We start from the raw sequence: 26,051 nt of genomic DNA on the forward strand, positions 1-26,051 counted from the left end.
GTGTTTTCTGTTTACTCATAGATGTTGTCACTCAGGTTCAATAGCATTGACCTTTGACCCCAGTGAAGTACTTCCAGGTGGGGCCTCTCTGTTCTCGCCGCGACGCTGAGCAGAGACCTCCTGCAGCTACACACAGATACGCCAACCCCAAACAAATAGGTGAACCAAACGCTCAGCAACGTTTCCTAAAATCATAATATTTTGTGAAGTTTACGACAAAGTGTGTAAAAAAAACAAAAAAACAAAAAAAAAAACAGCATTTTAGACACAGTGACAGCATTACCAGGCTAATTTTCAAAAATCGAATTTAAACAATTGGAGTTCAGAGGCTTGAATAATGTGCTGTAATTGTCTATAATTAGTTAAAATGTCTATATAGACATATTTATGTAAACATAGTGCCCTAAAAGACAGTGACTTACCTCCACAGGTTTCAGAACAGGTTCAAACATCAACACAGAAGCACTTTTCCTTTATTTTTGGGTGGCTGTGACTCAGGAAGTAGAAAAGCACTGTATAAGTAGCAATCCATTATCAGGAAATGCAGCCACTTTTTGTGACTTTTTTAAACATAAAGTCCACGGGCCGGAATCGGCCTGGCAAAGACTCCAATCCGGCCCACAGGATAACTAAATATGAAGGAGGGCATGCATTTTTTTAACTTAACTGTAAGTTTTATAGCTTTTCCTGCTGATAAAGACCTTCACCAAAGTGGTTAAGTAATAGATAAACAGTTAAATTGACAAGTTTCTGTTTTTCACTGTCTACTAAGGACATTTCGGTTAGAAGAAAGTTTTCATCAGTCAACAAAAACTTTATTTTTATAAACGTAGGACAGTCTGGGCAGTGGGCTACCAGGCCTTTTTCTGTAATTTAAACATTTATGATGCAGAAAAACTGAGATGTGATGTTGAAATTGCACTTCTTTATCTTGCGTGGAGATATCTCGGGGATTAAATGTGCTTATGCTGACAGAAAGTGAAGTTTCACTCGTCCAGCCCAGTTAAGATCAGTGTGTTACTGTATGTGGCCCTCGATGTAAAATGAGATGTGACATCCCTGCCACATGGATGTAAACAAAGATGCTACACTACCTGTTCTACAAACAGCCTTTTTGTGAGGGGCAGCCAATCAGAAAACATTTGTCTTAAAATAGTAGTTTTTAGGGTTCTAACATTCAGAAGGTCTCACATACCAGTTTTTTGTTGTTAACAATAAAAACGCTCCAAGCTGCTCCGTGTCCCACCGCTGAATGATTTGTGGGGCTCTGCGGAGGCGCACTAAGATAAGGTTTATCTTGAACTATGAATCAGTGAATGCAAATCTGCTGCATAACAGGTCTCCTTTTAAACAAACAAAATAAGACACTCTGATGTCATGCCAATCAAGTTCATCAACTTTCATTCACCACACTCATCACTGCTAAACCACAGAGTTATTAAATTGTGATAGATATGAATCTGGGTTATCTGTCTGAAAGTCTCGGGTGCCGTGGTGACACTTGGGTGTAAATTTGATGTTGTTCTCTTTGACGGTTAATCAGAATTTAACTACTTACTGAAATGACTGCTTGATGAACACCCGCAGGTCACTTTCTCAGTGTTTTTTAGCCACCAGCCATCTGCAGGAGCTCCTCTCATTCCTCTGACTTAAACCGACTTTGAGCTCATCATCTGTGACAGCTGCAGTTCGCGGCTGTTTGATTTGATTAATTTGGATTTTCTCCCCGGTTCATTTCTGCTGCAAAGATGTTGTGAGAAGCTCAAAACTTGTTTTCACTTGTCATGAATTTATTTCCTTTGTGGAAGCACAACGTGTTACTCCTGCAAATTAACCGGAGCAAGCCAAACACTTTTAGTGCTTATTACTACTATAAACACACCTGCTAGCCTAGCAACATCAAGGCTACAAACACCTCACAAGCACTCCCTAATGTTACTCTGCTGAAGACCATAATTACGCTCTCTCCTGAAGGCGAATCTGTATAGTCACAAAATGTATGACAGTGGGTTTTTTGGCTAAGAATCACCCTTTGGGGGATGACTAGCCACAGAAGCAAGAATGACTGGTTCATGCATACGCTAAAGACAATGGGACTTTATTTAAAAGAAATGGATGCAACTTCTGGTTAGTTCTGTGGATGTGTAAAGCAATAGAGCTTTATTCTTTGGTTACTGCAGCCTAAATTGACAGTACTCTCAAAAATATTTATTTTTTTATGGCATTGCAACGGGGAACTTTCCATTGCATGTGGCTAAAGCCTCATGAAGTTCCTTTAAGCAGGAAAAATTGTGTCCCTTGATTTTTTTTCTCTCCATAGTGGTAGAAAATACATGGACTTATTATTATGGCAAAAATGATGAACCTGATGTTTGGTGGCATGTCTTTGGTAGGATAGAGTATATCTTCCATATGTTTCTATATACAGCTGTCACGTGATCTCAGTGAGACTGCTTAAATGCATGATTTAATATTAATGTACTCTCAATGATATCAGTGGAATTATTGTTTCTGTTTGTAGATCAGGTGAATTCACGCAATCTTTATAGAAAATAGTCTACACAGACGTCACTGTTTCAGAAACGCATCCACTGATAAAACAAACTGATATGAATTTATTTCTCATAGTTCTGACTATTATTTATGACCAGCCCTATATTCTGATGCCTACAGGCGCTACATTAAAATGCTCTGACCTTTGTGACGGGTCCCTTATTGGTGGAAGAAATTCTAAAAATAAGCATTGAACTCATTTCAGTTTGCCTTTTTCCTCATGTTGTCTCTGTTTGAAGCTATCTTATGTAAAATGTTCGTGCTTGAAAATATCTCGTTGAAATCAGCGCAAGGAGTGGGTTGTGAAGTGATGTATGATAACAACTTTAGGTGATGTTAGTTCTGTCCATTAGGGCCTGTGTTCACACGCAATGTTGTTGTTGTTGTTTTCAAACCGATCCAGGTTTAATATAAGGAATGAGCATTTCTGCAACCTACATCACTATGCAACTTTCTCAGCCGGTAATCCTGTAATCCTGTTTTGTTTTGCTGTTTGACATGTTGCCTCTATCTCTTGTTGCCTCTATCGCATTTGCTGCCTGCTCTCAACAAAGAAGTACAGGAATACTAGGCCATGTGTTTAAATGCCGCTCTTGCTATTTAGCATCTGAAACGCTAGTTAGTAGTTATATAATAATGCGTAACAGCAGGTAACTGTTGAACCTAAAAGGTTGCTAAAAGTGCACCACACATGATTAACCTGGGTTTCAGTAGTGGAAAGCCACATTTGCACATTTGTGTGGACGTTAACTTGCAAGTACACTGTAGCCGCTAATGCTAGCCACAGTCATTTTAATTGGGGGGGGGTAGCTTCAATGACAAGAATGTAAATCAGGTATGAGCACTGCTTCTGTCTGAGCCAATCATTTTTACATAAACGGTGGATTTTATATACTGTAATATGTAGGCAGTGAATAGACTAAACTTTCAGAACTTTTAGTGACTTTTAGAATTGTTGACTTGTGTGATTTATCTTTTCTTTTAGTAGTTTGTTTCTGAGGAGCAATTTACTAAAAAAAAATCTTAGTTCTTGTTGTCAGCTGAACCTAAAAGAAATCTGACATTTTCACTTTCCATTCTTTGTTCTTTTTGAGGGAAAACTTGTGGTCACCGCGAGAACAAACACCACACAATAAAGTTGCAGCCAGCTGTGTCGTGTTCAGACTCACGCTCTGTCTGTTCTGAAGTAACTGTACCATCTACCAGATCATTTGTCTCTCCGTGGTGCTGATCAAAGTCAGTTGTGTGCAATTATTTGGTTGATTGAATGTCTTTCCATCACAGACTCCGCCGCTTGCAGCCGGAGATGTTCACAGCGCTCAGATCAGCTGTCATGCCTTCGTTAATCTGCTCCATGTGTGAGAGGAATGTGTGCAGGACGAAAGCTGTGGCTCGTTGCATTAGTGAAGCTGGAAAGAAATTATCATTCCTTCTCCCAGCACCTTGGGAATGCTGGTGTCTGAACTGAGGGGTCACTGCTGAGCACACAGGACATGAATGTGAGGAATTTTGTTTGCTAAAATCTTTAGCAGGTGCCTTCAAACATGCTAACTGTACATGTAAGCTTCCCTAAGGAGACTATGGTGCCCTGATATCACGCAAGTCTCGACTTCTTGGTAATTTCAGTCCTCATCTGCCGTACCTGTGCTCTCCTAGCATGTCTGAAAAAAGCACAGTTGTAATCAGGCTGACTTGTTCAGCACTGTGTTATGTTCAGCAGCCCCAGATGCCATTTGAAGTGAAGTGGATTCTTTAAAATATGGAAAACAGATTGCTCATTATGTCGAGCCGCTATGTGAAAAATCTTCCTGAAGCGTACGAGAGTCATCAAGCGACTCCATTCAAGTTTTTAAGCTGATTTCACTCGACCTGAACTCTGCAGTTCGTGGAGATTTTCCAGACCTGTGGGAAGGTCTGCAACACACCAGTGAACAAACAAACCCTGGGTGCGTCAGGATGATGCTGAGAGAGGTGGCAGGCTGCTGAAGGGGGTGCTGTACACAGTTTGGTGGTGAATGAATGACACCAAGTGCCACCTGCAGTGGACAGACCGCACAAGCTGCATGAAGTGGAGTCATGAGTTGTTTATCGACCTTTCCGTCCTAACAGCCGGTCTGCTTGTGCGACTGCTTAAGTTCCAGTCAGTAGGCCAGGCATTGTCGGGCATTTCAGTCAAAGTTCCTGTAGTTCAATGCCATCTCTCTCCTCCTCCCTTTTCTCTTCCTCTTGTTCTGTCAACATTTCCCGGCTGAGAAATGGGAGGTAGACTTTGCAAAGGTTGACTTTAGTTCTTTATTTCTGCTCTGATCAAAAGTCTGTGTTTGGCTTGGACTTGTTTGGGGATTTCCTGTCACCGAGACTGGGTATCAAATGAATAGGTGGCTTTTTATGCGAGAGAGCTTAATCATAATTTTGATCATCTGATAACAAAGCGTTTCTCACGTTCAGGAATATCTTATTCTTAAAACTTTCAGTAATCAGCTGTTACCATAAGAAACGAAACTGTGTAATTTAAAAAAAAAAAAAAAAAAAAGCAGTGTAATTACCCATGTTCACCCCGACCATGTCTTTGGCTAAACTTTCACTACACTAATCCGGATAAATTTGAAAACGGCGCTCTGCTTCCACACACGTTTTCAATCGTTTTCATCCACACTGAAAGCGCTTATGTTTCTGTACTTGCAAAAAGCGTAAGACGATTCGACCTGCGTCATTTCCATCTGCTGTTTATTTACTTTCCGGCTCTTTGAAACAAAATGTCGAGGAAAAGCACCGAGTTTTATCTGGAACTATCTGGAGGATCTACAAACTGATATTAATCTTTAATACGGCTGTCAATATTGAGAGCAAACAAAACAACTGCTGTAAAATGCCGTCCGCCGTCTTAGTTGAATTGGTCACATGACTGCATCATATGACTAAAATGTGTCTTCGTTTTCGTAGTCCACACTGCGACGCAAATACTTCATTTTCAAATTTATCCAATTTGGAGAGCGTTTTCAAAAAGCTCTGTTTCCCTTGACCAAAAACGCCGTCTCAGTGTGGACGAAAGGCCAAAACGCAGAGAAAAGGATGCGTTTTCAAACGAAAACATATTGGTGTGGACATGGTCTTTGTCCTGTCTTTATCCCCTCACCCCCAACTGCTCACGGCAGATGGCCCCGCCCCTCCCTGAGCCTGGTTCTGCTGGAGGTTTCTTCCTGTTAGAAAGGAGTTTTTCTTCCCACCATCACAAAGTGCTTGCTCACTCATAGCGAGTCGTATGTTTGTTGGGGAATCCTACAGTTAAATGTTAGTTTCCTAATACTACTACTACTACCACTGCCCGTCACCTCTTCCAGGGTATGGGCCGCTAAAGCTAGATCTCCAGAGATTTCTGTCCTGAACCATTCTTTCTAGTTGGCTCAAGGCGTATCCATCTTTTGGAAGCTCTTACTGAAGACTTAATTTTGGACCAGAAGCTGAACAGCTGTTGATATTATTGTGGGATCGGACTGCAGAGAGAAGACAGGAAGAGTGTGGGGGATGACACGTAGTCACCTTTGCACAAAATGTGTTGCTTGCCTATCCTGGTGAGCTATACTAGCACCCAGGTTACTTATATATTTTTTGTTTGTTTGTTTTCTCAGCAAATCTCACAAAAAGACTTCAAATTAGTCTCACTCAGCCTGAAGCTCATTGGTTCCTTCTGAAGACTTAAACAAAGGGTCACAGACATTAGCAGCTCTTCTTATCAGTCTGATTAGATATTATCCTTGCTATCCATTATGCTTTTCAGCTATGACTAAAATGTGTCCACATGCTCACCAATAAAAGTTTTTAATTTTTATTATTATTTAATCATAAACATAGAATTATTATCGGTTCACGATTCCCTTGAAACAGCTGGACACTGTTACTTAAGCAGGACTATTTTCAGCGGTGGATTAATGTGCATTTGGTGCTGCAGGATAGTGATAAAATGTCACGAAAGTCCTTCCTGGATCACAGATTGTGCATCTGTTCTTCAATGTGATTAACAAATTAAGGAGATTATTGCGTAATTATTATTGTAGGAGTCATGTACACGGGTAAAACATGTTACGAGATTAGAGGTGTCATCCTTTCTCCCCGTGGGCATCACTGGTGCCTCAAACATCTTTCACCCTGAACCTCCCCCACTCTGTCCTCCACTCTTTTTCTCCCTCATCACGCCAAACCCACTCAGAGCCTCAGGATTAACCAGTAAGAAGCTGTCTATCGACACCCGTGGCAGCGAGGTAATGGAGCAGTAAGGACTGTTTTGAGGTGTGTAACTGTCAGGCAGCGCAGGGTGCTGCAGGCTCATGGCTTTGGGATTAGCGTGACAGGAGAGGGCCGTTTCCTCTTATTTAAGATGACTGGGTGACCTCAGACGCGCTGCATGCCATCAGCTTTTCTGTTTAGCCATAGCAACACGAGAAAATATTTCATAGTGTAGCCAGGGAGGGAAAAACTATAAAGTTTATAGCATGTGTTTGTGTAGCTGTCGTTTCCGTTGCATCTTTGAGGGCTTTAATCAGCCCACCAGGGACCTGAACTCTGTGACCTCGGGGGGGATCGGGCTGTTGTTGCCGGGGACCACAGAGGGACGGGTCAGGAATTAGAGTTACAAACAGGTGGTGCCACCAGCGCTTTGCCAAAATATTTCATGCTTAACCAGGCTTTCTCAAAACGTGTTACCCAAGTGAGAGCAATGAGGAAGGTGGAGGAGGGGGAGCTGCCGCTGACACCAGCATCAGATCAAGAATGTGGATAACGCTGTTTTTGTGGATCTGCCTGCATAGAAATTAAAAAATTGAGTCATTTTGAGCTAGAAACTCTGTTAGCAGGTGTGAACAGGGACGTGCTGATGTTTTCTGTCATCCAACAATAACACCACACAGACTTAATGACGCTGGCTGGGCGAAAATATCTTTTAAGCCTGTATGTCTTCCTGTTTGTGTATTATTATAACACGAACCCATGAAGAATCAGACAAGGATCTGCTTTTTTAAAATGCAGGTTTTTATCCAACTCTAAACAATCATATCTCTGTTGTTTGTTGTCTATGATCTCTCTACACTCCTCTTTCATGCCTTTTCTTTTACTTTGCCCACTAACCAGTCATACCAGCCCCTTCCTGAACCTGGTTCAGCCCGATCTCCCTCCTTGGCATGCACTGATTCAATTTCCCCCAGTTCTGAGGTGATACAGAACTTTGGCTTCAGTACTGTTTTCAGTACAAAACAGGACTAAACTTAATTTATACTTGTTTCTCCTTTTTGTGCTCTCAAAGTGAGCTCAGCCTCTCACATTCATCGTGCTGACATCAACGCATTTTGTTGCGGTTACGTCCAATAAAGGCTTCACAACATATTTGTGTTATGTGGCTAGAGTGAGAGTAAAAGAGAGAAGCTGTCGGGGAAAACATCATCAAAGCTGGCCGAGCTTTTCAGACCGTTTTTCTTGTGCCAGAAAACTTTTCAGAATAAAGCAAAGCTCTCTGGCTGGCAACAGGTGCACCGCTGCTGCAGGTGGCGACGTCCAGTTTAAAGGTTCTGTCTGTTATCACTGAGAGTCAGTTTAGCTTATTTGAGTCAGGACTGAATTAACATAGAGTCCAATTAACCAAGTCTCCATCTGTTAAGAAGGAGTTCTTTCTCCCCACTGTCTCCAAGTGCTCATAGACAATCATCTGATCACTGAGGTTCTCTTTCTGGTTTGAGTCATGTTTGTGATCTTCAATAAGTTTAGTTTTGATTGGCTGTTTTCATACTTTAACTCACTGTGTGGTGAGGCTTTGGCTTCTGTAGAGGGGTTGGCACTACCACACATCTTTGCACTTATTTATCTGGTTACTAGACATTGCTCAATTTCTTATGATTAATTTCAGTGCAAAAAAACATTTAAAAAACATTTAAAAAAGAGAAAAAGAAAGCGTTTAATGTGATTTAGCTGGTAGACAATCTACTTCTGTAAACTCTGGAAAGATGCAGGCAGCATTAGTAGTGCAAGGAAAATGTAGAGTAGTATACTCTCACGTACATGCAAAACCTAATCTCTTTTACAAAAGAGACTAATATGCAGAAGGAATATGATGTTTCATCACAGTTTTCCCACATGAAAAGGGCAAATTAAATCAGGACTTCTGTAGAACTTCCATACAGGATTCTGGTAACTAATAAACATGTGAACAGTGCCAGCAGAGATCTTTTCACTATCTACAGGTGAACTACTTTGAATAGAGGGATGCATCAGCTTCTATTCACCGAATTAAATGAGCTGGAAGAGATGGCGCTCGGTGAATACAGATATGTGCAATGACTGGATTAGTTCCAAATTTCAGAAATATATATAGTAAATATGGTAAATGTTAGATTTAAGATGATTATGGGTAACTGTACATTTATTAGGGTCCGTTATTTATATTCTAGTACTTAGTTTTTGTATTTATTTTTGTAATGATTACAGTTATTTCTGCTGTTTTACCTGTTGTTTGGTAGCACGCTGCAATACTGAGGCCTTTCATATCATGTCAATGGTTGAATGACAATAAAGCTGGATCTGAGTCTGGGTCTAAACTACAAAATGAAAAGTACATGTGGGGAAAAAACATTTTAATTAATTAAAATAAAAATACGAACTAGAGTTTTAAGAAAAGTTAATTACTTAACTAAAATAAAACTTATATAGAGGGAAATTTTAATAGGTTAAAAATGTGGTAGTTGTCAGTCTGGTATTGGAATATAGCTGATGAGGCGTTCATGGGCATGTTTATGTGAGTCAGCTGCTTTCAAAAGATATCTACTGTGATTTTCCCTAAAGTTGACTCTTAACGTGCGTCTGCAGAACAAAATGCTGAAACTAATAATAACTAGAGCTAAAAATATCTTCAAGCAATAAAAACTAAACTGAATCTAGCAAACTTGAAACGAAACTAATATAAAAAGTAAAAAAAATCAAAGCAAATAAAAATTAAAACATAATTAGAAAATATAATACTGTAATAACTCTGATCACATCATAAGAGGTGCAGTTTGCTGCGATGACTGTGTCACAGAAATGACAGTTTGTTGCTTCTGTCTATTTTAAGTTTTGCTTTCTGCAGACATGTTTGGATTGAGGCATAATTCGGAGTAACAGCTTCATCTGATACTGACGGTATTCATTGTCGCTATCTTCTCACCATCCGAGAGGCAGACAGCGGCAGTGACTGGTGGTTTCCAGGTATTTTTGGCATTCATCAGAGGAGGCGGTCCCTCATCCTGGTTTACGGTAAGGAGGTAACTCTGCTGATAACATCAGCAGAGTAAAATGTGTTGAAATGATAATTGGATTCGAGTCCATGATCTACTGCATCCGGGTAGAAAGTAATCCGGCAAATTAGGGAGTGTGACACCACACAGGAACAGCGCACTCAGTGTAAGTTCGATCGTTGTTAGGTGCAGATGTTGTGCGATGTTAAGAGGAAACGTTTGGTAATGTAACAGCCTGCTGCAGCTCTGCTTCACCCCATGCTGGGGCTTTGCACTTTAACCTTTCTCCACGTTTTTTTTTTTTTTTTGTCGTCTTCTCCTCATTCCTCTGTTTCTTTCAGCCTTTTGTCCCTGACTCTTGTCTTCCTCTGGCTTTTCAGGACAGCTTACTCATTTCAGGTTCAGTGACCAACAATCATCCAGCACAATGGTTTGAGTCTGAGAAATGGGCTCGGCTTGCTTCCTGTGTGTAGGAAATCCAACTCTTTCCAGCTTGTAAATAACAGAAATGAGAAGAATTGTTTTCCCAACAAGGTTTTCTAATCTGACTTTAGTATCCTCTTCTTCATAGATGTCATAAGTAAAAAATGTATCCCACTCATGGGTGTGGTCTATGCAAAGTAAAGCCTGATACACTTAGTTACTTTATTGCAATGACTGCCACTATAAGAACACATCAGCGGGGCACACGTGTTGCAAACATGACACGGGTTAATGTGTAATGTGTAAAAAAAATCCTTGTAAGGCTACTCTAACCAATATTTTTTATGTAAATGATAAATCATTTACTATGCATAATGTGAAATGAACCTTGATGGAATTAGCTTTTGACTATTTAGGTCCTCTTGGTTCTGCAGAGCATTTGACTCCTTACATCTCTTTGTTTTTGTTTCATGGCCCAGGAATTTCACTGCTTTTTCTTCCAGTGGCAGACAGCTGCTCATTAAGCTACCTGCGCAAATGGCTAAGGCACAAAGCTGGAGACTGATTGACGATCACAATGGAGCATGTTGAGCTAAAGGGCTGGCTACTTCTCAGAGCTAAAAGAAGAGTAAATATTACAATTAAATATACCCAAAGTGTGTTTATGTTGCATTATTTTTAAACGTGCCTCCCTTTGCCAGGCACTCTGGTTTCCTGTTGCAGCCTAAAGGCCAACATTTGTACACCAGGTCATTTAAAACTGTGCTGCCTCCTGTTTGGTACCGAGCAGTTTACTGTTTACGTCTCCAAGTGGCTTTGTGCTGCAGAGCAATGCTGCAAGATAAGAATAAACCAAAGCAAAAGTAAAGCTGGCAGCTTAACAGTAGACCTCCATTAAGCCAGAGAGTTGGTGGCAGTGATAATTCTGTTATTTCAGCACTACAGAATCACATAATATCCACTTCTAAGTACTAGGTGAAAGTGAAACATTTCACACAGCTCTCAGCAGTCTTATAAAAGCTAAGTACATCCCGTGATTCAGCAGCTTGTAGCACCACCTTTAGCAGCAATAACTTTAAGTAATCATTTTCTGGATGACTTTATCAGTCTCTTACGTCACAGTGGAAGAATTTTGGCCCACTCTTCTTTACAATGTTGCTCCAGTTCATTGAAGTGTATGCACAACTCTGTTGAGGTCCCACAGCAGCATATCAGTCGGGTTGAGGGCTGGACTTTGCAACGCCTTGATTTCTTTCTTTCTATGCCATTCTGCTGTAGATTTGCTGATGTGCTTGAGATTATTGTCCTGCTGCATGACCCAGTTTTAGCCAAATGTCATCTATCACACAGATGGCCTCAAGTTTGACTCTGTAAGACTTTGTTATAAGAGAAGAATTCATGGTCAACTCAGTGACTGCACGATTTCCACGTCATGTGGAGCCCGAATCTTGACTCCTCCACCACCGTCTTGTGGTTTGTTCAAATGCAACTTTGCAAATCTAAGCTGCGCTGCAATGTTTTGTTTATCGTTCAGTTTGCCATACTTGGTGCTGTCATTCACTTCAACATGTTAACTGAGGTCTGAGATGTAGCCTTTGTTCTTTGTTTTCCAGTTTCTCTGAGCATTGCACGATCAGATCTTTTGGTAAATTTGCTGGAATGTTCATACTTGGAAAGAATGTTGCACCAGACAAGACGCCAAGATAAATTTAGCTTTTTGCGCCAAACTTTTTTTTCTTTTTTCCGAGGTGGTCCCACTTGCTGATTATCTTATAATGGGATGTATTTGATTGGCTGCTTCCTACCCTCTTAATTCTTATGAAAGAAATAAGGGTGTACTTGATTTTTCACAGGACTGCACAGAGTAAAAACTGCAGCTGAAACTGATGGCAGTAGTCTAGCTACGTCACTCATAGCCACTTGGTTAGGAGAAAGCACAACAAAAGAGGCTGGATAGCACGAAGAAAGATCAGAAGCTAAATGAACTTGCATAAACGAAAAGGAATTTGTCTGGTTATCGGGCTGATATAGACTGATGTTAAACCGTCTGTTTGGCAAACAGCCAAAACGCTGACAGATACAAAGAGTTACGGTGACACCGAGGGGATTATCTCCTCCACTTTAGCACCAGCCTGCTTCTGCATCCCAAACTGTCGCACCATCACTCACCTTTCCTTTCCAACCACTCTAAAAACAACACAAGTTACTCGAGACGCTGGTGTCCTGCGGCATTCCTCCCAGCAGTCGCTTTTGATTCTTTTGTTAAAAATGCTTCAATCCTACAAAAGGGACATTTAATTTTTTTTCCTCCTCTGTGTCCCTTAAATGCCTTATTAAGAAAAACAAACAAGCTGCCAAGATAAATCATCTCATGTTTTTCACTTCCACTTATAAAGGCTGCCGTTTCGTCATGCTGCTGCCGTCCTCACATTGTACTTCCTGAGGCAGATAACAGGTCAACAGACTAAGAGAGTGTAGAAAGCGATCTGTCCTGCACCCTCATTCGCAGCACGCAAAAACACAGCCAGTTCGCAGTGCAGTGAGCGTGATGGGGAAATTTACACTGACTTGTGCGGATGTCTGCATTACAGCAGCAGGGACATTGATATGAGGTGTTTTACTAAGTAGATAAAAGATCCGGACCAGTCTGAAGAGCATGGCAACGCTGAATGAACAGGATGCGCTCGGCTAAACAGATATGACCGGTGCATTGATAAACATGCAACGGTGCCATTATCACTCTGACAGACGGCACAGTGCTTTCCCCTTTTCTAATCTTGGAATGCCAAACCTGAATGTTTTTTTCCGTCTTAAAGGACAGAGCGCCTGTTTTTACATGCTGTTTTCTAATAATACACATTCCACCTTTAAAAAGATCATTGTTGTGAGTTTTATTGGTGGCGTTGGGCCCAGAGATATTCAGTATCCAGACAGTAAGACGGATATTGGACATGTTTGCAAAATTCCAGTTGGAAAAGGGGTAAAAGGATGGATGGATGGATGGACTGGATGAATTAGTCAGCAGGTTTAATAACAGAACAGATGCCAGGGTTTTTCCTGTATATAAGAAACTCTTGCCACCTCAATGAGACTTTAGCCAGGGGCAAAGAAAAGTCGCCAGCATTTTAGCACAATTATTGTTTTGGGCACGTCCTACAGGATGGAGACCCTAGAGAGATTACATCTCTCATGGGTCATGGGAAAACCTTGGTGTGCCCCCACAGAAGCCTATTTTGAGATGGAGAAAGAACTCCATCACCATTGCTCTGAGCCGTGAAGCCACATGCAAATCCATGTTGGAAATATCTGTGTGTGATGTGATTAGAAACTGTAGGCAGGTGATGATTGGTTCATTAACTTCCCAAAATATCCTCTATTAAAGACGTTGAATGTCAACTTGCTCACAGTGCCAGTCAAGTGTCCTGAAATTGGAGCGCCACCATAAATAGTGGAGTAGACTTTTGATTTTCTTACTCTTGGCACTGTATGTCATAATCCTTAATATGGTCACATCAGACACACAGCTCAGACTGTGAGCACATAAGCTCCAACCATACTGTTCAACTGACTGTGAGAGATTCACAATCAGAAAAACTTGGCTTATTAAAGGGAAACGGGCTTAAGGGGCTTGATTCAGATAGAGGATTAACTAAAAGGCTACAACAAAGCCTAGTGTAAGATAAACTCTAATAGAGTCCCAAATTTAAAAAAAAAAAAAAAAAACAGCTGAAAATAGGCTTTATAGCCCACTTTAAACAAGTGCTGCTGCTAAAAGTCCAAACCCCCATTCAGTCACAGTTTGTTTGACTGTAGTAAATTTTCTTCCCTCGATGGCACGAGCCACCACGTTTACTGACCTAAATTCAACACATGAAAGGATTACAGTGCGAGACATTGTGGAGTTTGATTATTTAAATGACAAACTGGGTTTACTCACACGTTCACACAGATGCTCTTCATCTATCAGATGAGGCACAGCTGACCACCGCGAACTCAAATATCTGCGTTTCACCGTCGGTGCGAATGCTTTCAGTTTCAACCTGGCAGCAGCGATTGTGAACACATCACATAAATCACTTGTCACATGTCAGATGGGAATGCTGCTGTACTTTAGGCTTTGACATTAAACGTCAAATGTATTTTGTGGTGTCTTAAATTCAACATAATCCAAAAACCTTTTTCCAACAAAGATTTGTTGGAGTCATCGAAGTTTAGCTTGCATTTTGGCTTCACTTCTTTATTTTTTAAAATAAAAGCTGATGCCAGCTGGAATCCAGAACCAAAGTATGTTTTCCTGCTTGTGAGCAGAAATGTGCTTTCACATTCACGCTGAACACACCTTTGGGCTATAACGTGTTATATAAAAGAACTGGTGAGCCAAGAGGGGGGAAAAGCTGCAGCCGTGCCATGAAACAACTGTAAGAATGTAGTTTTTGCCAGCAGCCCCAATGGAGCCAATTTTAAATGCGTTTGTTGAATTATTTTTGGAACTTTTTGCGTAATGTAACTCATGTAATGTGTACAAAGGCTTGTGTTAGAAAACTTAGACAATAAACTGGGTGGAGTTAATGTGCAGTTACTTTGTTTTCTTTTCATCAGAATAATAATTATGATGTATTATCTGAATGAGTGCAGGATGACATGTTCTTGTTCCTGCCAGTTTTCATCCTTAAATTTGATTAAAGTCTTTGGTATATTAACTACTTCCATTACATTAATCCTGTTTGTTTCCCATTTGGAAATTGAAGGCAGTGGTTGTAAAAGAAAACTATGAGAAAGCGTCTTACTAAGGTCGCACCTGTATTTATGGAACTACCGAGGAGCTGCTTGACCCGCCGTGAGATTGTGCGGCTTTTACTCATTATGTTCCTGACTCTTTTACTGCCGCTGGATGCAGTCTGTGTGGTCTGAAAGTGGATGGCAGGGTTTTGGGGGACACCATAAAGTCCTGAGGATTTACACAACCCATCTAAGTGTTCAGGAGAGAAACTAAGGCTAGGAGAGTAAAGCCTGAACCCGGCGTCTTAAAGCAGACTACAACAAAACTAGAGGCAGTGGTGGTGACCCTACGTCAGCTAAAAGGAGTAGGTGATACGATGCACGTCAGTCGAGGTGTAATTTATAACCAGTTAAACCGGCTCGGTAATTTATTTTTTATTGGAAGTGAGCGAGCATTGTGCTTTAATCGCCTCGATGGAGGGTAAGGCACATGGATCTTCTGTCTAGACCAATTATTTAAACTTTATTTAACCAGAAAAGTCCTACTGAGATTACTTACCACTGTCTTCTGTCAGGATAAACCTGGCAAGACGATTGTACTACAGAGCAAGCTCAACATATCCAGGCTTAATTCTTTGTTAGCTGGCTTGATTAAAATCTCAAATCCTAGTGAGAGATAGAGGCCATCATGATGGTGGTTATCAGCTCTCTGACTGAATGTGCATGCTTTGACGCTTCTTCTGCGTATTTCAATCTGTAGGATCGGATTGATGGATTTTTTTCTTTTCCAAACTTTTACGACAAAACCCAAATCGTGTGCTAATAACAGGAGAGAGGCGGTGCTTATGTCACAGCTGCACATGCTCCTTACGATGGATCTTTAGCCTGTCAGCGTATGAAACTGAAGATGTTGCAAATCTGGTTTTAGCCAAATAAAGTGAATTATTCTATCGGATCGGTATTCACTGTCATAAATGCTGGAAAACCTAAATTATTTTGATACTTGTGTTTGATTTTCTGAATCTACAGCAATGTAAACCTGACTTGGCATCATCAGGTCAGTGCTGCAGCCCCAATCGTAGCAAGCATTACTTACTGTTCTAAGGTAATAAAATGAAAAAAACCTTGTTTACCGACTACTATGTAAGGCATTGATTAGTAAATGAAGCATTGTTTAAACTTTGAGTGGAATAGTTGTGCACATACATAGGACTTATATGCCTAAAATAGCAGGTTATTCTGTTTTGGCCTGTTGTTTTTGGTATCAGTTTCATGGTGGTCATATTGAAAGGTAAATGCTGTTGATCTCTGTCACACAAGTACAGCGACTGAAAGCGAGACAAAGAGCAGAGCCAGCTGTCTTTGCTGTTATCGCTAAATAAACTGTCCGACACAGCCAAACAAACAGCTCGGTGTCTGTTTGGCCACAGAAAACACATCAGCGCTTAGTTATTGTGCTCAATGAAATACTTTCACAGAGATTAGATGGCCTCATAAACTGATACAGTGGATCACGGTCCACAGAGGGCCGTTCATAATGAATTTGATGACCGTGAGGAAGGATTTTTGGATAAACTGTTTAAATGATGCGTCTGTATTTAACTGGCAGAACACCTTTGGTATTGATTTTTTTTCTTTCTTCAAATAAAACAACAGGAGAGCAAACAAACAAGAGAAAACCCAACCAAAATATTTATTTTGATTATCACTGAAGAGCCACAAAGTGCTTTAAAAATCTACTGATAAGCTTCCAAAGCTAGAATTTTAAAGGGAACCAAAAGGTTAAAAAAGATAAACAAAAGCATTTAATCATTTAAAAATAAGAGTCTTTGTCTTTGTGGGAATAAACCACCATTCCTAATGTGTGTTGGCTTCTGTCGCTGCATGTTTTGTTGGGGGAAAATGGAAAACCTCAAATCCTGCTGAAAGCACCATTGATAATTTACTCAACCTGTCTTTGTAATATGGATTAAAATGAACCTCAGCCTCACGGGGCTGCTGTCACATCTCTAAGAAATCCCATTTCTTATTTAGACTGAGTTCTTTCATAGCTGCATAATGTACTTGCTGTGCCATCTCATGATGCAGACAGTCTATGGAGCACTGTGTGTACTATATTCACAGAAACAACTCAAATATTATGGAACATGCTGCCCAGTGTCACAAAGAGAGAAGCAGTGAGTTATTAGGTCAAAGTGAAATGTATTTTGGTACAGTGTGTGATGTCAGACTTTTTAAGCAAAGCGTTATTTCTTTTTTCTTTTTTTTTTTGTCAATATTTAACTTTAGTACAGCACCCAAACAAGAGCCGTCTGCATCTTTGCTTTATTCCACACCAAAACATTAACCTCGAACAGAGATAAGTAGCTCTAATGTTGTAATCTATAGTCAGTTTCATGTCAAGAGTCACAGATAAAATGCTGTTGCACGTGCTGAGTATTACTGGACCAGCTGGTAGTTTGCAGAGTTAGTTTCTTTGAATATTTTAGCTTTCAGATGCTAAGCAGAGACTGTTTTTTTTTTTTTTTTTTTTTGTTTTTAATACTATAATTGGTTTGCAGTTTTTCTTTCAGAGCTCACTTGATGTAGACAGTCTCTATGTACTGCATGTACTATATGCACTCGTAGAAACAAATATTTTGGAACATGCTGCTCATTGTTCGCAGAGTGATTTGTGTTTCGGTTTAATCCGAAGGAGGCTTATTATGGTACAGTGTGCAACGTCAGACAATCGCTACAAGACGGTGTGCATTTTAAATATTTTACTTTTAGTACAGCACCCAAACAAGAGCTGTGTACATCTTCACTTTACACCAGACCAAAGCTTAAACATGAGCAGTGAACTTTAACTCCACACTCTCGCTCTCAGCGACGCACTGTAGCCAGATGTCCATCAGTCTGGCCTCCATTCCAACCACTGATGACTGAAACGGCACTAATTTCTCTTCACTGGCTCTCTGTCAAATTTATAATTGATTTCAAAGTTAGATTTATAATTTTTTTGCTCCAGCTCAGCCACAAGTGTCCAGAACAACTGCTTTAAGTTCAGAGCAGCAGTTCTTTTTTCTGCCATGCCCCAGTTCAAAAAGTTGACGTTTATTATGGAAATAAAGGCTAAAATGTCATCAGCTCATTTCCTTTGCAAATAATTTTGGAGCTATGCCCTATTAGCTCAGTGACGTAGAAGTTAAGTCGGTGGTCTCAATATATTTTTGATTATTTTGCATATATTCCTGATATTGGGTTTCATACAATGTATTCTGCCCTTTGTTTGTTTGTTTGTTTGTTTGTTTTAATAAACTGATTTTATAATTAGCACTAATCAATGGTTGGTTTCATATCAAAGTCACAGATAATATTACATCTGAAGATTACAGGACCAGCAGTTACTTTGATTTGATGCTGTTCCATCTGCAAGAAGTGAAATGACACACAGGGACATGTTTCTGGTTCAGGAAACTTTTTTTGTATTTTATGTTAAAATATCAAAAATAACATTTAAAAAATACAAAAGGGTCAAATTGAGCTGTAATACAAAAAGTGACCAAATAAGACAGAAAGAAAAGGAACAAAATCTAAACTTGGTGGAGAAAAATCCAATCTCCCTCCCCCCCCAATGCTGTCAGTCACATGGTTTGATCCACTTTGATAGCACCTGTATATCAACTAGCTCCACCCTCAGCCTCCTCCTTTGACTCACTGACTAACTATGTAACTTTAGTGGCCCTAATAAAGATGTAAACAGAAATATGGTACCGATGGAGTGTAAAACTATAAAGCCGTGTATGCGGAGTGTTGAGAGGATATATACTATAAAACTGTTATTTCAGCTGTCAACATCTGATGTCTGTTAGAGACCATCAGATGTTATCTGCAGTTATCACATAATTTCTAGTGTTTTGTGAATTGTGAATTTTTGTGAATGTGCAGTCTTGTCAGAGGACGTACTACCTATACCAGCTGATAACCAACGAAAACCTTGGAAGACCTTCAGAAAGCCTGGAGTCTTTTTAAAAAATCATCACAAACTCATAAAGAATGAGGGAATGACTGACACAGCACTTTATGGAAACATATATACCACATATCAACATATATGGAGCCACTAACAAACTGCTTGCAAAGACTGGAAAAAATAAGCCTAGCTGTTTTTATTTTTTCATCTTTAGCCTACCCAGAGTTGCTGTGCATCTGCAAGCTACTTTGCAACCCTCCTCGTGCCATGCTGGGACTTATTGAGTGTTGTAACTCTTGTCACTGTTCTGGGCTCTGCTGCCTTTTCCTTCCCTTGTATCAACGTGGCACTCCCATAAAACTCCCATAAAAGTCATATCAACCAGTATTAATTATCTAAGGTGGAAATATCAATCTACATTCATTATACTGATCCTGACTTATCTGTGTACAAGCATACCAAGGTGTTCCTGTTTTTAAAGATGGTTGCAACAAAAGCATTTTTATGTAATGTGTAATTTAATGTTAGTTTAAGTGCCTCAAACTCGCTTTCTCCTCAATGTGTGAAGATTATTCTAGTGGAAGCTATTCACCCTGTTGTTTCCCTGAACCTCCCTCTCTGTCCTGAGGCAGTGTCAATGCAAGAAAGGTCATCAGGACCTGAATGGCGAGCCAGACAGCCATCATAAAGGAGGCAGTCCATCCAGGACCCCTGTGGGGATCAGGTAGGACACAAGGGTCCCTGACATGAAGCTGGGCTTAGCACATCAAAGCCTGGTGCTTTAAGAGATTTGAGAGACCTGACCCTCCAGCAGTCACACTAATTAGGAAGCATTGAATGAAAATCAGCCTAAGCCCACCGTTCCATTAGTATGTAACTAACTTTTTTTTTTAAATGAACTCATTTTCATGATTGTGTAAAACAAAAAAATAATTATAATAAGATCTCCTGTGGCCGCGAATAGCTTTATCAGACTAAGATATTAAAAAGCTGAAGAAGCTTGGAGAGAAGGACTGGTTTATAAATGCAATCAAGTATTAAACATGGTTATTTTTTAAGACAAATGTTAAATTGAAAAGATTCCTTCCCTAACATTCAAGAGAAAGACTAAGAGCTGAAAATAACAGTCAACCAATATTAATTCTATTCATATGGATTCAGTGGGAGAAAGGTTTCAGAACTCATCCAGGTATCCCCAGCCCCATAAACCTTATTTTGCATAATGACTGAACCCAGCACGGTGGTGTATCTATGAACCATAAGCTCAGTTTTTTTGATTTTTAATATGCAACTTGTGGTGACTGTGGCTCAGTAATGATGAGTACCACTCACAGAGAGTTGGCCAATGATGATTGTTCCCATTTCACATAAATAGCCTTCTTGACTCCTCACTCAAAACCAGTGTTCCTCCCTGTACAGTACGTGTACATTCCCATCACTGAACGAGTGGCCACCGGCATGTAGGTGTAGGTGACTCTGGTGTGCTGGACTGATGAGGCCGCTCTTCTGTGCTGTGGCATCTACTCAGAAGTTGTATGCTTTCCTCGATGTATAATTCACAGCAAACATACTAAAACTTAAAAACGTATGTACTATATTACTCCGTTTATACCAGGGGACCCAATTATTAGACCAGTTTTTAGTTTAGTGTGTTTTGGGCCTTGAGAGCCAAAGATACAAACAGCTAGGTGGGATAACCACATTTACTCATGGCCTTGATGTTCTTCTGCTTCCCTGGCCGCTGTGTCTGTGGGGATGGTGTTGGCTCTCCATCCTGACGACACCCAGTTTGTGCTGCAGTGGATGATGAGAATTAAACCATAAATACTGATCTGTATGGATTGGTGTGCGGTGCACGTAAGCTTTCAAATGTCCCCCATTACTGTGAAATCTCACAGTCGAAAAACACTAGACTGTAATATTTCTTATCCTTCCTGGTGAATCTGATCTGTTTGCCCATCAAGTTAATGAGATCAGTGAATTGTGGTACGGCCTGAGATTTGGCTTTCACTTCCTTCTGTCATTCACATGCCAATGGATCGGTGTTGTTCCAGGATAGGATATCATAGCCCTCTTTTCCACTTCCTCCATATACAAATAAGCCACTGAGAACTGGGAACCCATGAATCTGCGTGTAGTGCTGGTCCTTGTATGTGAAATATGTACAGTAGATAGAAGACACCGCTCCAAGAACAACCAACACGTCCTTCACTCCGCAGCTGCAGGCAGGGGTTTGTCCAGATCTAGTATAGTTACTGCAGTACTTAGTATATCAGTACAGGTCTAAAGACCTTGTACTTTTTTATTTTTTGTATTTTAAGTATTTCTTTTATGCTGACTGCTTCTGCTCCGCTGCATCTTGGATGCAAACACTGTACTTTGTGCACCAATAATTAGTTGTTTTAAAGCGTTTGTTATCTGTTGTTCTAGATAAAATGACCCAGCAGTAAGCAATAAAATTATCTCCAGGTGCAAGATTAAAGTTATATAAACATCTTACTTCATCAATCATAGGATCCAATCATGACTTTAGCTACGTAAATAATCTTAAAGCCTAAACCTACATAGGATCATGACTTTTACATAAATAAATGGTTTAAATATTTGTTTTTAATCACAACAAAATAATGTTCTAGCTCTTTTTAAATACTACATCCCTAATCCAAATCTACTCTTAGTGTTTTTTCCACTTACCCGGTGCGGCAGGGAGGCGAGCCCCGAGCAGGCTCTCGCTTCTGGTGCCGAGCATGATCCGCTTCGTGGACAGTGGCAGGTGGGGAGTTGACTTGGGTGTTACACCTGTCAAACTGTAACGCAGGTATCCTAAGGCGAGCTCAGGGAGGACAGAAACTTCACTTGGAGCAGACGGGCAAAAGCTCACTTGATCTTGATTTTCAGTATGAATACAGACCGTGAAAGCGGGGCCTCACGATTCTCATACCTTTTGGGTTTTAAGCAGGAGGTGTCAGAAAAGTTACCACAGGGATAACTGGCTTGTGGCGGCCAAACGTTCATAGCGACGCCGCTTTTTGATCCTTTGTTGTTGGCTCACAAAATTGTGAAGCAGAATTCACCCACTAATAGGGAACGTGAGCTGGGTTTAGACCATCGTGAGACAGGTTAGTTTAACCCTACTTATGATGTATTGTTGCAATAGTAATCCTGCTCAGTACGAGAGGAGGTTCAGACATTTGGTGTAGATGCTTGGCTGAGGAGCCAATGGTGCAAAGTTACCATCTGCTTCAGAATCCTGCCAAGATGCAGTGATACTGTAGTGCTGTGGATCTTCAGTCGGTCTCGGATAGCCGGCCCGACGGTGAAGAGAGGCATTCGTGACTGGGCTGGGGGACGGCCCGACGACGGTCGCCCCTCTCCAATCGCGCACTCATGTTTGTGGAGAACCTGGTGCTAAATAACTTGTAAACAACCTGACTGGGCTAATTTTGTGCTAGTTTTCTGATTTCCTGTGGATCCCTGCTGCCTTGTTCTTGGTCATTCATCTACAGAAATCTTGCATCTTACTTGTACATACTGATTATTGTTGTCATTTTGAGTAAATTAACTAAATTATGAGTAAATTTGGGATTTGGGGGGAAGAACATGTGCTTTATAGCGCAGGGCAAAACAAGAGCTTCTGATTTGTCCCAGTTAGCTTGATTTCATAAATTTGTTATAGAAATGAATATGTAGTTAATCGTCCAGCCTGAGAATGAAGTTGCTTAGCACATCCGCTTCTCATTGTAAGCACGTTATTCAATAATCCTTTCTACTGTCAATCTAAATTACACCTTTTTTTTAAGGATGCAGGCAGCATTTCTTTGGACGGCTGTAATCTTCCATGTTGTTTGGGTTAGAGGTTTCTGAAGATGCCATCTGAGGTTGTTGACAGTTTTCGTTTTGTTTGGGAACGGCTCTCTCAAAGTGCTGCAGGTGCACACAATCGTGTTTAGTTTCAGAAAGATAACACCAAAAGCAGAGAAGGAGAGGATGTGTTATTCAGCTACAGGGCAAAGCGACATTATCAGAGCTCCACATAAGACAGCTTGACTTTAACTGAGAGCCGGGGTGATAGAGTGATAGCGAGTGCGTAAACACTTTCAGTTTTTGTGTTGTTCACTTTCAGCTGTGAGTGTGTCTGTAAGTCAGTAGCTGTGAGTCGTCTTTATTGGGCAGTTTTCACCCTAACAGGCACATGCTCAGACATAGAAACGAGTAAATGCCCTAAAAAGCAGGTTTTTTTTAGGCAATCTGCTGGATTATGGCAACACTTTGGAAACATGGACCACTGCAGACAGACAGTCACATTGTCAAATTATCTGACTATAATGGATGTTTATAGAAATTTAGCCTATTCATAGTTGAGTAACAGAAAACCAGCTCAGCACTTCAGGCCTGAAGCTGTGAAAGGTGCAGGCTTTTGCACTATAGCACAAAATGAGCCCTTTGTTTGTCCAGGGCTTTTCACCTATTAAAATCTATCTCTGCAAATCTAAAACATGCCCTTTAAAGAACTCTGTCAGCTTTCAGTAAGCTTTGAATTACACACGGTCTGCAGCAATTCTCTTATTTCACATCACCAAAGTGTTTGCAGCTTGAAATTGGTTTTCATACATTTTGCTTTCCTGTGTTTGCTCGACTATCTACTTTGGCCTCACTTCATGTCTCACCTTTTCACGTCACAGGACTTCTGGATCCTCAGACTTCAGACTCTAGTGCAGCTGCAGCGCTGTGATTGTGGTATTCAGCGTGGAGTGGGGACATGCGGGGCCTCGCTGCAGACTGACGGCCGTTTGGGAAATGGGACAAAATCTTAGAGAAAATATGTCTGGAATGTAGTGGAGAGAAAAAAAAGACAGGACACACTTTCATAACCGAGCCAAAAGGATGGTTAAAGGTTACAGTAATCATGATGTTGTTTAGAACACCAGAGCCCAGCAGATAATTTCCTTTAATATTAACTAAGCATCCATAATTACAATATGTGCAGCCTTTAAGATCAGTAATTCGTTTTGGATTGCAGAGGGGAGATTGTGTACATACCAGTTAAATAAATGATTTTACCAGTGAGCAAGGCTCAGCAACTTAAGTTAGCCAGGTTCAGTTGTGGTCAGACTTTTGCATGCACTCATCAGGGGCATGAATGTCATGGTAATTCTGAGCTTTACTGTTTCTTGATTTATATTTATCCTCCTAAGAGCTCTTTCATGGCATGCATTTTTAATTTTTCTTTGCTATTTGGGTTGATTGGGACCTAAAGAATGTAAAAACAAAGAATTACCAGATTATTTGTTGGTTTTTTTTTTTTACCTAATTTTTGTTTTTGAGAAAAATGAGATCCACATATGAAGACATTCATTTCAAATTTTGATAGAACAGTGTCAGTACAATGTCCTTGTAAGTGGATATCAGGTCTTTGTAGAGAAAAATTAAGTATTTTGGTCTAGACGTCCAAAATGTGATGTCCACATATGTGGACGGCAGGTCCTAGGAGGTTAAATATCTATATATACGTACTGACTTGAATCTTTTAATAAGTGGATTTGAAGGTTCCACAACATCCTTTCACTCTCACTTCTCATTAGTGATCGTGGCAGCAAAAAGAGGATTTTAGTGACAGGACTCATTGGATTGACCAAAGGAAAAGTCCCAGGAACTCAGTGAAGATCTAAGGAGAACTGTAGATTTACACAAGTTGGGAAGTTGCCGCCCCAGAGCAACAAAGCAGCACAGTCACCTCACAGCAAGAAGAGCTCGCTGAGCCCGCTCTATGTTGAGTTTGCATGTTCTCGTTTCTGCGTAGGTTTTCTCTGTATACTCCAGCTCCTTCCCACAGTACAAAGACAGGCATGGTGTGAGATGAACTGGAGATTGTAAATTGACCGTAGGCGTGAATGTGAGTGCGAAAGGTTGTCTGCCTCTCTGTGCTAGCTCTGCGATAAACTGATATCCTGACTACCCCACCCCGCACCATCTTCCAGCTGTGATAAGCCACAGCCTCCCACGAACCCGAAGAAAATGGACTTATATTAAAGAATAGAGAAAATCAAACATTTTGAATTAAATATCTGAACTGAACTGTTTTGTGTGAAGGTTTGGTGAAAGTGAATACAAAATACAGTAAACACAAATCCAATTTAATATGCTACAAAATATTTTTTTTGCCTGCAAATTGATGTGATTAGTATCTGCCAGTTATTTTTCGGGACATGTAAGTGTTGATGTTTCGACTGTTTTACCTAAAAAAAGGTTGACATGATAAACTTTTACTATGTATCGTCAAACATCCTCTTCTAAATTAGCTCGCGGTTCCCGTTGCATTTTATCAGGAGCGGAACGCTTCATGGGGAGAGATCTTTTTGTGACAATACTTACATTTAAGTGGAGGAATTCTCATATCATATGTTTTGCTCATCGTAGGATTGACGATATCTTGCTGATTGCACTGAGCGCAATCAGATTCAAAACGGTGAAAGACAGCAGTTCCCTCATCACTGCTCTCTGCCTCGACCGACACTTGTGAATGTACTTTGCACCGACCTGTTGGCCTGTTCACTTCAAAGAACTTGGATGTTTACGTCCTGGGTTGCATCCATGTTGTACCAGTGCACACATGTCGGTAGTCTCCTCATTCCTGCAAGATCCCGTATTTAGAAAGCGCATTCTGGGGCTCTTCCCGTATTGTTGTAAGTCCCTTATTTGCCGCCTCACGATGGGATTAAATCTCTGAACTTCAGCTGAACTGTATCGATCCGACGCATCAGAGAGACAGGATTCTGATGAAGGGCGCAGCAATCTGCTGATTTGTTTTATTAATTCCGCTTCAAACATTGCAGAAAACTTCAGATGGAATAACAAAAGCGAAACCACGAGCTTGTTATCTAATCTGATTGGCTTGAAATTACCTGTCACTCCCTGGCACACGATTAGATTGTGATTGCTTGCTTTTTAAAATATTTTTAGGAGCCAATGCATTGCACAGATATTCATCATAATTTATGAGGTTGCAAATCTGCATGCCTAGATATTACTAATTCAAGTGCAGAGTTGAAAGATAATGGGCAGCAGCATGTGTTATTGTTATGGCTGAGATTTCTGTCAGATTCAGCCACAAACTTTTTTGTTGACAAGTTCCAACATGAACAATC

General features: G+C 40.5%; 1 long non-coding RNA gene across 1 annotated transcript; it reads right to left on the reverse strand.

Moving 5' to 3' along the window:
• Window positions 1–313: 313 nt before the first annotated feature.
• LOC120727069 lies at window positions 314–22,334 on the reverse strand. The gene is made up of 3 exons (XR_005694420.1): window positions 22,222–22,334; window positions 9,362–9,372; window positions 314–329 (listed from the first exon to the last, which is right to left on the reverse strand). It is a non-coding gene; the product is annotated as an uncharacterized LOC120727069 (long non-coding RNA).
• Window positions 22,335–26,051: the final 3,717 nt, after the last annotated feature.

The sequence above is a fragment of the Simochromis diagramma genome, unplaced genomic scaffold (assembly GCF_900408965.1).
Source record: "Simochromis diagramma unplaced genomic scaffold, fSimDia1.1 OVJJ01000753.1, whole genome shotgun sequence".
NCBI classification, from domain to species: domain Eukaryota; kingdom Metazoa; phylum Chordata; class Actinopteri; order Cichliformes; family Cichlidae; genus Simochromis; species Simochromis diagramma.